The sequence below is a fragment of the Rhinopithecus roxellana genome, chromosome 12 (genome assembly GCF_007565055.1).
Source record: "Rhinopithecus roxellana isolate Shanxi Qingling chromosome 12, ASM756505v1, whole genome shotgun sequence".
Lineage (NCBI taxonomy): Eukaryota > Metazoa > Chordata > Mammalia > Primates > Cercopithecidae > Rhinopithecus > Rhinopithecus roxellana.
The window spans coordinates 66785920-66800685 of NC_044560.1; positions in this window are offsets into that span (position 1 = coordinate 66785920).

Below are 14766 nucleotides of genomic sequence, written 5' to 3' on the forward strand. Positions count from 1 at the left end.
AGCACCCCCACCCCACTCCCCTGGACTGCATACTTCACCCAATTAGGTTTTGTAGATAGATAGATAGATAGATAGATAGATAGATAGATAGATAGATAGATACATAGATAGATAGATAGATACATAGATACATAGATAGATGTATATTTGTGTATATACGTATACATATATGTGTGTGTGTGTATATATATGTATATTTTTTTCTGGTTCTCTCCAAAGACATTTGAACTTGATTGATAGAATCCTGCATTCTTTCAATCTGTTAGGATAATTAATTCTTAGGGTTATTAAAATGACATCCAGTTGAATTCTGGCAGCTCTCTTATGGCTTTGCCTGACTTGTTGGTCACACTTCTGAGGTCTTTCCACTGTTTCAAACAGCTGGGTAAGAATTCTTTTAGGGCTTTGGGCAACTGTTGGAAAAGGAATACCAAAGAACCAATCCTGACAATAGGTCTTTGCTTAAAGGAGGCAGAATTGTAGAGTGATAAAGAAACGCAATCACAGTACTTCGAGAGGCCAAGACAAGAGGTTGCCTTAAGACTAGAAGTTTGGGACCAGCCTGAATAACACAGCAAGACCCCCATTTCTTAAAAAAAAAAAAAAAAAAAAAAAGATTAGCCATGGTGGCCAACGCCTGTAATCTTACCTCCTCAGGAGGCTAAGGCAGGAGGATGGCTTAAGCCCAAGAGTTCAAGGCTGCAGTGAGCTATGATCACGCCACTGCACTCCAGCCTGGGTGACACAGTGAGACAGAAAGAAAGGGAGGGAGGGAGGCAGGGAGGAAAGAAGGAAGGAAGGAAGGAAATAGCAAGACTCCCATTTCTAAAAAAAAAAAAAAAAGGTTAGTCAGGCATGGTGGCCCGCATCTGTAGTCCTACCTTCTCAGGAGGCTAAGGCAGGAAGATGGCTGGAGCCCAAGAGTTCGAATGAGCTATGATCATGCCACTGCACTGCAACCTGGGTGATACAGTGAGACCCTGGAAAGAAAGGAAAGGACAGGACAGGACAGGATAGGAAAGGAAGAGGGAGGGAACAGGAGGGAGGGAGGCGGGGGAGTGGGGGGGGGAGAGAGAGAGAGAGAGAGAGAGAGAGAGAGAGAGAGAGAGAGAGAGAGAAGAGAAAGAAAGAAAGAAAGAAAGGAAGGAAGGAAGGAAGGAAGGAAGGAAGGAAGGAAGGAAGGAAGGAAGGAAGGAAGGAAGGAAGGAAGGAAGGAAGGAAAGGAAGGAAGGAAGGAAGGAAGGAAGGAAGGAAGGAAGGAAGGAAGGAAGGAAGGAACAGAGAGAAGGAAATTTATATATACATATGTATGTTGTGTGGTTTGGGGAAATCACTTAACCTTTCTGATCTGGTTTACTGGTGTACTCCCGTCTATACAGTGGAAGTAACATCACTCCAAGTTACTTCATTGGGTTGTGAGAATTTAAATGGTGCATGCAGACTGCTTCCCACAGTGCTCAACGTATAAGCATACAATAAGTGTTAGTGATTGGAATACTTGAATTTGGCCAGCCGTGGTGGCTCACGCTGGGAGGCTGAGGGAGGTGGATCACCTGAGTTCAAGAGTGCAAGACCAACCTGGCCAACAGGTGAAACCCCGTCTCAACTAAAAAAAAAAAAAAAAAAAAAAAAAAAAAAAAACCTAGCCGGGCGAGGTGGCAGGTGCCTGTAATCCAGCTACTCAGGAGGGCGAGGCAGGAGAATCGCTTGAACCTGGGAGGCAGAGGTTGCAGTGAGCCGACATGGCACCAGTACACTCCAGCCTGGCTGACAGCGAGACTCCATCTCAAAAAACAAAAAACAAAACAAACCAAAAACCAAAGAATACTTGGACTTGAACATGTGTGCCTAGAGTAGTTGTTCAGAAGAGTGTTCCCATGCTCTCTTAGGGACTATATGAACACAAATTCAATGGAAAGAAACAATACAGTATTGCACACTTGAAAATATGTTAAGAGGATAGATCTCATGTTAAGTGTTCTTACCACACACACACATGCACACACAGAGACAGACAAAGAACACTAGGAAATCTTTGGAGGTTATGGATATGTTTAGTAATTTGATTGTGATGATGGTATTACAAGTGTATGCATATGTCCAAACTCATCAAATGTATGCATTAAACGTGCAATTTTTTATGTCAATTATACCTTAGTAAAGCTTAAAAAACAAACTCAGCAGATGGAAATATTCCTTAAACGGAGGTTCCCTCCTGTATATTATACATTCATTCATTATTATTTATATCCAAATATTTACAGAACACCTACTATCTGCCAGGCTGTCCCAAGTGCTTGGGATAGATCACTGAACATAAGAGGCAACAATCCCTGCCTCATGGAGCTTAGGTTCTAGCGGGGGGAGCATTTTAGAAGATGATAAGTACTATGAAAAAATGGAGCAGAGGAAGGGGGAAGGTCACAACCAGGAGTGGGGTGGGTTACAATTTAGATAGGATGGTTGGGGAAAGTCTCATGTAGGAGACATTTGGGTACAGACTTGAAGGAGCTGAGGAAGTAAGCCATGTGCAGATACATGGGAGAGGAACCAACAGCACAAGGGCCCTGAGGCAGTAGCATCCCTGGCATGTTCAAGGACAAGCAAGAGGATGATATAATGGGAATGGTGTGAGTGAGGGGAAGAGTAGAAGGAGGAGAGGTAAAGAGGTGACAGGGGTAAATCATGAAGGTCGCTGACATCACTTTAATAAGATGGGAAGCCATTGCAAAGTTCAGAACAGGGAAGTGACATGATTTGACATGAATTGTAAAAGGATCACTCTGGCTGCAGTGTGGAGAATGGATGTAGGAGAAGAAGGGTAGGGGCTGGAAGACCAATGAGAGGGTATGCAGGAATCCAGGCAAGAGATCAAGGTAGCACAGGTCAAGAAACAGCACAGGGGGTGGCGAGAAGTGGTCAGATTCTGGTTTTACATTAAAAAGAAACAAGGCAGTTTGTTGACATATTGGATGAAGAGTGAGAAAAAGAGAAGTGAAAGAGGAGTCTAAGATTTTTGACCAGAGCAATCTAAAGAAACATGTTACCATCAACTGAGATGGGAAGGACTGTGGGTAGAGTTGTTTGGGGGCAGGAGGGAATGTATGTGAGCTGTTTAAGTGAATTTTTCTACATGAGTTTGGAGTTTGAGAGGGAGAGGTCTTGGCCATAGATAGAAATTTGGGAGTTGTCCACAGATAGATGTTATTATGTTATTTAGAGCCATATGATTGGATCAGATCATGAAAAGAGTGAGGGTAGATAGAAAAAAGAACTGGATAAGTGGCAGTGCCCTCCAGCATTTACAAGCCAGGCAGAAGAGTAAAAACCAGTAAAAAAGACTTGGAAGGGGCAACCAAGAGAATATGGTGTCCTGGAAGCCAATGCGCTGTGTCCTCTATGGTGCAAGAGTCTGCATTTAACTCTGTGGGAATTTCCTCCGTGGGATGACAATGGAGTCAACCCCTTACCAGTTCAGGTGACACCAGTCCTAGCACTCCCAGTTACCCTTCACACTTCCTCTCTAGCTAAATGTATTTTGCCTTTCTGCATTCTTCTGTAAGGGAACCAAATGGATTTTAATAATTAAAAAATAATAATGGAAACAAAAATCATGGAATATGCTTCAGGGTAGCAATAATAATTTTTAAAGTATGTCTGTGATTCATTTATATAATCTACAGAACATGTGTATCTCATACACAAATGTCCTTGGAGTCATTGGTTCTTTGGAAAATTCTAGTTGGTTCCATAGCAATAATGAGTTTTATACCATATGCTGCAACATGTATAAAGGCAATCCAAATGGCCCTTTTTGATAGTCATAAATCTAGTGAGAGGCAGCATAGGCAATCGGTGAGTATGTCGCTCCTTTCTTGCTTCACAGTATTTTTTTTTTTTTTTTTTTTTTGAGACAGAGTCTCACTCTGTCGCCCAGGCTGGAGCGCAATGGCAAAATCTTGGCTCACTGCAACCTCTGCCTGCTGGGTTCAAGCTATTCTCCTGCCTCGGCCTCCTGAGTAGCTGGGACTACAGGCACATGCCGCTAAGCCCGGCTAATTTTTTGTATTTTAGTAGAGACGGGGTTTCACCGCGTTGCCCAGGCTGGTCGCGGACTCCTGAGCTCAGGCAATCTGCCCACCTCGGCCTCCCAAAATGCTGGGATTACAGGTGTGAACCACCGCGTCCGGCCTGCTGCTTCACAGTATTTACTGGAAGAGCCTTAGTCATTAATGTAAGTGCTTTTTGAGCTCAGGGTCCATTTTATTTCTCTCACTATCTTTCTTGGTTCCCAGCACACTGTTTAGCCCATGATAGATACTTCATACAAGTTTGCTCTGTGAATGGCTGAATAGTGCAAGCTGCATCAATGAGTGACTTAAACTAAAAAGACTTTCTTGGGACAGAAACTGAAACTCAAACAAGCATAACAATTATTCTTAGAAGTTGCCTTTTATGTTAAATTTATTGCATAGTTTCTGGTTGGGTCATTCGTAGTCCTTTTCTTTCTATAACAACAACAACGAAAACAAAAAAACTCAAAAGTGAATGTTTTCTGGCCAAGGACAGGCAAGATACATGCCACCTTATTTGAACCACATATATTTCCCAAAGGAATACCTAGGCAAAGAAAGGAGAAATGCAGCTTTCTAATCAGCAGCACTGATGAGGACAGATGCTAGTTTATTTTTCATACATCATTTTTTTTTTGCCATGATTTTATATCAACTGCGACCGCACAGATTTTATTTCTCATGCTCTAATTCAGGAATTATGATTTTCCATGTTATCAAAGCAAAAAAATATCTCTGTGAGAAGGCAAGCAAACCAATGTTGTCACTGAGCACATCACACAGGTGCAGAGGAGAAGCTGTATCCACAGGCCAAAGCGGCATAAAATAGAGTTACTCTGCAAACCAATCAAAAGGACCATTTCCATAAGCATCCAGCTTATTAGATGTATCATCAACAGTCTACCTAGGGCCTCTTTCTGTGGGAGAAGTGGGGAAGATAAAGGTTCATTTTGTCAGTATATTGTAGTTTTTCTTATGATTCTTAGCTGTCTCTAGAATTTTTTTTCAGCATTCAGACAGACAGCTGTAAAACTGATTGGCCTGAAAGCCAAATAAAATAAAACACAGTAGCCTACTTTATCATTTAATACTAGCTATTTATTATGAGCAGTGCTGTGTTGGGATATCGACCCTGAGATTAAAGCTGGGGAAATAGGATTCTGAGATTCTGTGGACACATAAAGCTCCCAAGCCATGGTGACAGATGATAATGAGCTCATACTCAGGGGCCATCTTTGATCTCAATGGAGTCCAAGAGCTATCATTTTTTAAAAAATAATGAATTGTATAAACAATGCAGGGAACATTCACTTAGCTATTCTGCAATGCAACTTCCTTGGGCCCTGAGTACACTGTCAGCTGCCCAGCCAACTGGCCATTGAGGACAGACACTCTCCTAATTCATTTATTCCTTGGTTGGTTGGTTAGATCATTCATTCTTTCATTTATTTCAACCCATTTGGCCCTGGGAGGCATCCTTCTCCCTGAATATTCCCTGAATTCCTCATGTTCTTTTTTGCCTCCAGACTTTTTTTTTTTTTTTTTAACCTCTAGCTAGGAAACCCTCTTACATCTCCAAAATAAAAATTCTACTGCTCCTTTAACACACAACTGAAGTCACACCTCTTCCACAAAATCTTAAGCAATAATCTTAGAGTAAATTGCTTCTGGATTCAAATCCTGGCTCTACTCCTTATTAGTTGTGGACCTATGGGCAACTCACATCCTCATTATCAGTCTCAGCATATTTACTCTAAAGTAGAGGTTAAAATTCTTATTTCCAACAGTTGTTTCAAGACTAAGCATATACAGTGTTTAACACAATTCCTAACCCATTGTAGGTACTCAATCAATGTTGGTTCCTCCTCCTTGACTCCTGTTCTCTGAATTACAATAGTAATTAAATTTATAGCTCACACTTATGTAATTAAACATACACTGAATTTTTCACAGCTGTATTTCCTGGAGCTCAGGCTCTTCACTGTACCTCCCCTTCACCCTCTTGCTTTAATCCATGGTTCTCAACCCTGGCTGCATGTGACAATCACTTTGGGTGTATCTATGGCTGGGTCCAAGCCCCAGAGATTTTGATTTAATTAGTGGAGCCCAGACATTGCCTGACAAAATAATTCAACTCTGTCTACAGCATAACTACAGCCAGGCAGCTAGATGGGCTACAAAGGACATATGGCCTTTCTGAATGGTAGCACCTTAAATCTGTGCCCCCCAGCCTCACTGAGGGGGCCTTGGTCTAGCAGCCCTACTAAGTCTCCTGGTCCACTCACTGCCCTATTCCTCAGGAGCATGACTTCTTACCTTCTCCCCTCCTCAAACCTCCTCCTTTACCATTACCCTCTGCTAATGATCTGGGGCACTCACTGATAAGACAGGAGAAAAAAAAAGTGAACGCTCTCACCCTATCTTCTAACTCCCTGCATTCATACCCTGTCTTCCTCTTCTTACTATGGATGGAATGTCCCTGTTCAGGTCAAATACCAGACTCCTCCACCTATATCCTAAAGCCCACTCCTTCCATCAATTGTCACCGCTCACCTGAGTTATCACTTATTCCACCTGTATACGTCCTACACTGGGTCATTCCCACCAAGAGCTAATAAGCTATAATAATTCCCACCTTAAACCCCTCCCTTGACCTCATATGCCCCTTTAGCTATTGCCCCATATCTCTGCTCCCTTGTCAGGGAAAAACAAACAAAAACCTCAAAAGTAGCCTGTCCTCACTGTCTCCAATCCTCTCCTTTCATTCTCCCTTGAACTCCTTCCAGTTAGACTTTCACCCCTTTCACTCCACTGTAACAGTTTTGTCAAGGTCACCAATAACCTCCAAGGCCAAATGGACAGTTGTTTCTCAAGCCTTGATTTGCAATATCTGACATGGTTGTTCTCTCCTGGGTCTCCACTGACTTCTAGCTCTCTTCCTATACCACTGGCTTCTCCTTCTCAGTCTCCTTACCGACTCCTCATTTCTCTGACTTCAAACACTGGAAACCCTCAGACCTGTTGTAATCTCTATCAACACTCACTGTTCAAGCGATTTTGTCTAACCTCATGACCTTAAACAGCATCCATATACTGGTGATTGATATCTCCTGTGTGGACTTCTTCCCTGAGCTTCATATTTATCTGGCGGCCTTCTTGACATGTCCACCTGGTTGTGTCTCTGTGACATTCAATGTCACACATGTAAAATGGAATTCCTGATTCCCACCCACTCCCAAATCTGCTGCTCCCAGCATTTTCTCTATCTTAGGAAAAAGCAATTCCACTTTTGTGGTTGTTTGGACCAAAATGTTTGAAGTCATCCTTAAAACACATCTCTTGATACCATAGCCAATCCATCAACAAATTCTACATTATACGTGTTTTTCAATATTGTTGGATTATTCACACCTATAACTTTAAATTGCTATATAGAATCCATCAATAACAATAACTGCAAATACACAGTGCCCAGCACTATTCTAAGTGCTTTACATAAAACGTAATCTCCACAAAATCTCTGTGAGATAGGTAAGATTGCTATTCCCATTTTACAATACAAAGTGAGGCACAGAGGAACTTGCCCAAAGAGCTAGTCAGTAAAAGAGCTAAGATGAAAATCTAAGCAATTTGGTTCCAGAGTCCATGTACTTGACTACAGTGCTTTATATTTATCCTGTGCTTAAATATTTAGATTGTTTAGAAGTTTCCAGTTGCTATAAATCACGTCATTTTAGCCACCTTTGTGTACAAAGCCTTTTCCTAATTTAGAACAATTTCTTCAACATACATTCTCGGGAGCTGAATTACTCAAAAAGCACAAACATTCTTAACCCCTAAAATAGGCTAATTCTTAGTAAACATTGGCTCTTTGAAATCTGAATTTATATCCAGTTATTCAGAAACTAGGTTGTTTTTTTTTTCTGAATAGAGAAGACCTAAAGTAGAGCTTAGAGAGCAAAGTTTGATCCTTGATTTGATCACTATGTATCCTACTCATTCAATCTTCCAGTCTTTATTTTCTTCATCTGCAAAATCAAGATAATCCCTAAATCACAACTTCCCCCAAGATGCATTAATCAGACTCTTATTTCTACGTCAAAAAGTTTGTCTTATTTCCCACAAACACTGAAACTTCAATCTATTATTGTTCCACCCTAAGAAGGTTTTGATCCATTGTATCTTTTAAAATCATAGGAAAACTGAGTCTGACTTTTAAAGTGACTTGCATATCCATATTTTACACCTCCCTTTGCTCATTCATTATTGTTTCAAGACCCTATTCTACTCACCATCTGGAAAGCTGAAGGAAAGATTACGTATTGATGTATTTGCCATGGTTTTATATCAACTATGACCACACATATTTTATTTCTCATGCTCTAAACTCAACTTTGATATCACAGATTTGGATATTGAATAGCTAATGATAAGTGAACTATGATTTTTTTTTGAGGTGGAATCTCACTCTGTTGTCAGGTTGGAGTACAGTGGTGACATCTCAGCTCACTGCAACCTCTGCCTCCCTGGTTCAAGCGATTCTCCTGCCTCAGCCTCCTGAGTAGCTGGGAATACAGGCATGCACCACCACGCCCTGATAATTTTTGTATTTTCAGTAGAGATGAGGTTTCACCATATTGGCCAGGACGGTGTCCATCTCCTGGCCTCGTAATCTGCCTGCCTCAGCCTCCCAAAGTGCTGGGATTACAGGTGTGAGTCACCGTGCCTGGCCTGATGTTATATTCTTTTTAGGCTTTTTTCCATTCAATCTTTGGATGATCCCTATACTACAATGTGGAACTCCTATGTTATATGCACCAATATATTATTTTTTAAATTTATTTTTATTTTTTTGAGATGGAGTTTCACCCTGTCGCCCAGGCTGGAGTGCAATGGCACCATCTCGACTCACTGCAACCTCCACCTCCTGGGTTCAAATGATTCTCCTGCCTCAGCCTCCTGAATAGCTGAGATTACAGGCATCTGCTACCACGCCCAGCTAACTTTTGTATTTTTAGTAGAGATGGAGTTTCACCATGTTGGCCAGGCTGGTCTTGAACTCCTGACCTTGTGAGCCGCCCGCCTTGGCCTCTCAAAGTGCTGGGATTACAGGTGTGAGCCACCACGCCTGACCCCAGCATTTTATTTTTAAGAAAATTTTCACCTTACTCTAAAACTGTTATATTATCTTCTTCCCTCAGTCATAAAAAACGAATACAACTGTTCTTAGAAAGGAGAAAGTTGCAGAAGCCAAGAAGACCCCTCTCCCCTTCATTTGTTTCCTTCTCTGTATGCTGGCTAGTCTGCTGACAGTCAATTTTATTGCTGTTCCTTTCTATGCTGTCCCCTGTATCAGAAAGGCTGGAAGCCTGGGAACTATATTTCCCAGAATATACACCCAGTAAATATCTCAGTTTAGATTCCGCCAGCAACAGACAATTACAAGAGATGAAGAGGGCAGAGGGAAGCAGAAGCCATATTCTTCTACTAGTGGCAGATTTGAGAGTTTGGAGTGGCCTGTGGTGTCCTTCCACAAGTCACAGCCCCAGGGGCCACTTTCCAGAAGTTTCTGACCTGTGTGGCAATAATTCCCTAAAAGTTAGCTGCAAACCTGAGAGCTAACTATGGGCTTCCTTTGCCTTTGTTCCCTCTAGCCTTTCCAACTGTTCATAAGCATCTGTCTGTTTTCAATACCTTCCTGCTTCAAATACCCAGAATGGTTTCTGTTTTTCTGACTGAATACTGACTGATATGTCCCATCTTTAAGACTTATATAAACCTGTGGTCAGATATCCACCTAAGCAAGATAAAACAGAACAAACAGATAAGTCTAGTTTACATGAACAGTATCAGATCCCCAAACCATAAACTGTAAAATATCTTTAACTCAAAAAGAAGCCTATATAGCGGGGTGCGGTGGCTCACACCTGTAATCCCAGCACTTTGGGAGGCTGAGGTGTTCACGACCTTGAGCTCAGGAGTTCACGACCAGCTTGGGCAAGATGGCAAAACTCCATCTCTACAAAAACCACAAAAATTAGCCAGGCGTGATGGCATACACCTGTAGTCCCAGCTACTCAGAGGGCTGAGATAGGAGGATTGCTAAGCTTGGGAGGCAGAGGTTGAAGTGAGCTGAGATTGTGTCACTGCACTCTGGCCTGGGTGACAGAGTGAGACTCTGCCTCAAAAAAAAAAAAAAAAAAAAAAAAGAAAGAAAGAAAGAAAAAGAAAAAAGAAGCCTGCTTATATGATTTTATTCCTCTAGGTCTCAGATAATTCTATATCAAATTACAGAGGCCCAATCTAAAAACCTCAATGCCAACAGCCAATATCACCAGTGTTCCAGTGTAATGCCTTGAGGATGGCTAAAGCAATAGAAACATGTCCATCCTTTATATTTTCACCTCCCTTTCACTTTAGTTCTCTTATTTGTGTATTTGTGCATATGCTTGATTTATGATTTTTGTTTATTCTTTTAAGGGCAGGTTTTTTTGGGAATGGGTCTCCATCACCTAGGAAATGTTCTAAAAATGTTGGTTAAATTAATTGTAAAATAAATATGTGGTCTTCTATTTGGCTTGATGGAGTAAACAGCAGCTCACACATATCAAATTAAGTTCGCTCAGGAAACATAAGGAAATCATCAAGCTCTTCGGTTTTCCATATGGGATAGCAGTTCCATTTTATTTTGAAAATCCTTTTTCCCCTGATGATGAATTTATGATGACATATCTCACACCTGCCTAAAGCGCATAGATTTTAGGTTGTCTCCCTAGGTAATTCTGTTGTTGCACACTAAAGCTTGAGAACCACTGCAGTAAATGAAAACAGAGCTCCTTTTCTTTGAAATCTCTATGCCAAGAGTGAAATGCACAGAATCCAAAGACTTGGGTCTCTTTTCTAGGATTCACATTTGGGAGATGATGCACAGAAAGTGAATTTTGGAGCTGAAAAGGTCCTTACAAATCATTTAATTTAAGCCTCTCATTTAGAAGATCAGCAATCATATCTAGAGTTTCTTTGGCAGTTTAGGGCAGAACAGAAATCAGAACAGAAGTATTCTGACTTTCAGTCCAATGTGTTATCTCCATGTGTCAGCAGTACTGTGGACAGGCACATGTATTAGCAGAGTTTTCTGGCTGGTAGCAGTAAAGTCTTTCCAACAGATGCAAGCATCTTGAAGAAGAGCTATCATTTTTCTAATATGCAAAAAGATGTAACATGGGCTTGTGGCAGGCAGCCCTCCCCCTCTTTCTTTCATATATCTTATTAATATACAGTGTGGAGGCTCTAATCTCAATAACAAAATACAATACAGATGCATTTTAAGAAAATTTGAATTATACAAAGTTGAAATTGCTGATACAGAAAAATATTACAAAGCTTTGCTGCATAAAATTGCAACTTCCTAAACAGCTGACAAGAATTGCAAATTCTAAAATGGGCTAGTGCAGTGAATTGCGAACCATGTTCATGGAGTGTCATGCAGAGGCTGCTGCATTACATTAGTAGGATGTGACCCACACTTTTATTGATGTACTCTGGAACCTGCCTGCATGTGATTCCAGTGACCGTTTGCTATTATTTGCACAATAAACTTGTATTTAACTTAATTAATTTATTTTTGAGACAGAGTCTCACTCTGTCACCCAGGCTGGAATATGGCAGCACAATCTCAGCTCACTGCAACCTCCACCTCCTGGGTTCAAGTGATTCTTCTGCCTCAGCCTGCCGAGTAGCTGGGATTACAGGCGTGCACCGTCACGCCCGGCTAATCTTTGTATTTTTGGTAGAGACAGGGTGGGCTTCTCCATGTTGGCCAGGCTGGTCTTGAACTCCTGAGCTCAAGCGATCTGCCTGCCTCAGGCTCCCAAAGTGCTGCGATTACAGGCATGAGCCACCATGCTCAGCCTGCACTATAAACCTTTAACTCAGAAGTTATAGATAACATAACATTCTGAACCTCTAACAACTGCCATTAGTAGCTTACCATCTGTTAATTTAGTAGCGAGCACACCAGAAGGCACTAAAGAGAAGGGTGTAAAGATAAAATATGGCATTAGGGCCAAAAAAAGAAAATAACCCACACCAACAGCATCGCCCATCGAATGTTTATGTATCTGTGAAAACTAGCCTTAAATTACGAATATTTTAAACCATGTGATGTGTTCAGGAGGGCATCCCTCACAAAAAAACGCTGCTTCCCTGACTTTAAAAACTCTTCCTGTCTTTACTCCCATGCCTGAAAGACAATGTGTAAAATTGGAAGGAGCCCTACGAGTTTCCCATTTACTACCACATTTCGTGGTCCAGAAAGGGATATAATTCTCTGTTAAGTCTCCTGGAAGTCAGATCTGTTTTTGCATGTTTTTAATTCCTTTTAGCATACAGTGAGATGCATCATCATGTGTTTTTACTCCAGGCGCTAACACGGCCGGAGTTTGTCACTAAGTCACCTTCACGGGCATCTTCACAGGCCTCACCTTCATTATGTCTGCTCAACCAACTAAAAAAGAGAGCCAAGTAATCTTATTGCCCCCTTCCCAGAATGATTAGAGGATTAATGAGCTAAACAAAACACTCTCAAGCTCAGGAGAAACACTAGTCTACAAACACGGAGCATGGCAGGCTCTGTGGTCTGCGAGGGGTGACATCTGCAGATGAAGAGAACCGCACCCCCTGCAGCGCCTGATGCCGCCGCAGCCAACTCCATCGGGTCCTTGGTCTTGGTCCATCCAACCGGGGCCGAGCGCGTGCTCTGCGTGCCGATGAAGCTGGGGCACCAGAATTTCTAAATCTTAATTAGTATTTATAAAAAGCATCAAGATGCTGAGTGTGAGGAAAATTATAACTTTATTGGAGGCTTACATTTATTTCAAGGTTTGGTATTGTTTTTATTTGGAATTACATGAATGGGGGCAGGGTGGTGCGATAATCATTTCCGTGCTTAGGGCTTCTCAAGGTCACAAAGTGGTTCCAGGTTTACTATTCACTTCAAAAAAATTCACCACAAAATTCAACAATTTATTTCCAAAGGATTACTTCTTTCCAAGCAAACTGTCTTCATGAGGTACTAAATTCTTTCACCAGTACAGATTTATCAGAACACCTTGGACAGTGCTACAAATCTAAGAAGAAAATTAAGTATCATTTAGCTAGGGAGTAGCGGCTGCTTTGAGTCAAGGGCTGGTCTGAGGAGGTCTAGATGAAATTTTCAGGACCACCATCTTAATGGCTTGTAGATAAGCTTTGGATCCTAGAATCTGAGGACACACAAACACACAGAAAGGGCCAGGGTTTGTCAAGGGTCCTTGGTGAGCTCTGTGACCCCTGCCGCTCGTCGTTTCTAAATATTCCCGACTTCCCTACTCTTGTGCCCTTGCTGAGACGTGTGCGTGCATACAAACAAAAGCTATATATTTCTACCCTGAGTTTCCACACGTTGGACCCCCTCCAGACACCATTCTGAATATGACACTCTGCTGCAGGGTACTAAAAATGGTTCTTTCCTCAAAATAAAACCTTTAAAGATCCCTTAGTAGCTATTTGGGGACTGGAATTCAATTTCAATTCTCCACTCTTTGGCCAGCTATAGATTCAAAATGCTTACATAAAACATTGAGAGTATGTACTTCATGACAAATTTGATTTTTCTTCTGCAACAGAAATTTGTGCTGTAGTTACCACAAACTATATTTTTACTTAGAAAATACACAAGCAATAATGCACCTCAACAAGAGAGAACAGATCTTTCAAAATTTTATTTTATAGGTAGCTTTGATAAAAGCTTCAGATAGACCCACATACTATACAGAGTTTGTGAAATCTACACTTTCAAATCATAATATTCTCTATTTTAGGCTATTATATTTAGAAGCATGACTTCTCAAATCCTTTTATTACAAGTAGTTCTTGCACATAAATGTTATATCACAATAGCAAAAAAATGTAAACTTCTGCAAACTACATAAATACTATAATATCTGCCTTGAAGTTATTCTCATTTTAAATCAGAATACACTCTAAATATTTTACATAGAAAACTCTGGTTGGTAGCCTACGTGTATGAAACAGTATTTTTTCTTTCTTACTGACTTGTCTTTCATGTTGTCTACTTAGGTCTCTGAAGGAGAAAAATTCAAAATAGAACCCAGATAAAAATTTAGTTCACATGTAAGACAGATACCAGAAGGATGCCGTTAACTTTGGGAAAAATAAGAGCTATAAAATTATTCTACATGCTAAATCCAACATGCCACCAGTTGGTATGGAGGTAACTGAAGATAAGGACTGGAGTCAAGCTCACATTTCATTCTATGTGGAAGGGATTCAGCCTGCTTATCAATACAGCTTTTACTCTGATGTATAGAAACATCTGTTTTCAAACGAACACCTCTTTCTCTTTTCTTGTATAGCACAACAGATCATTGCTACAGCTCTAGTCCTAGAGTGGAAAGTCTAGGTGACCTGTGAATTGATTTCACCTTCGCTGTCCTTCGAGTCTTTAAATGCAAAGTGAAGTTGTTTAAATACACACATGCACTCCCTGACATTCTCTTTTTTTTTCTTTTTTTGAGACAGAGTCTCGCTCTGTCACCCAGACTAGAGTGCAGAGATGTGATCTTGGCTCACTCTGCAACCTCCACCTTCCAAGTTCGTGATTCTCGTGTCTCAACTTCCCAAGTAGCTGGTA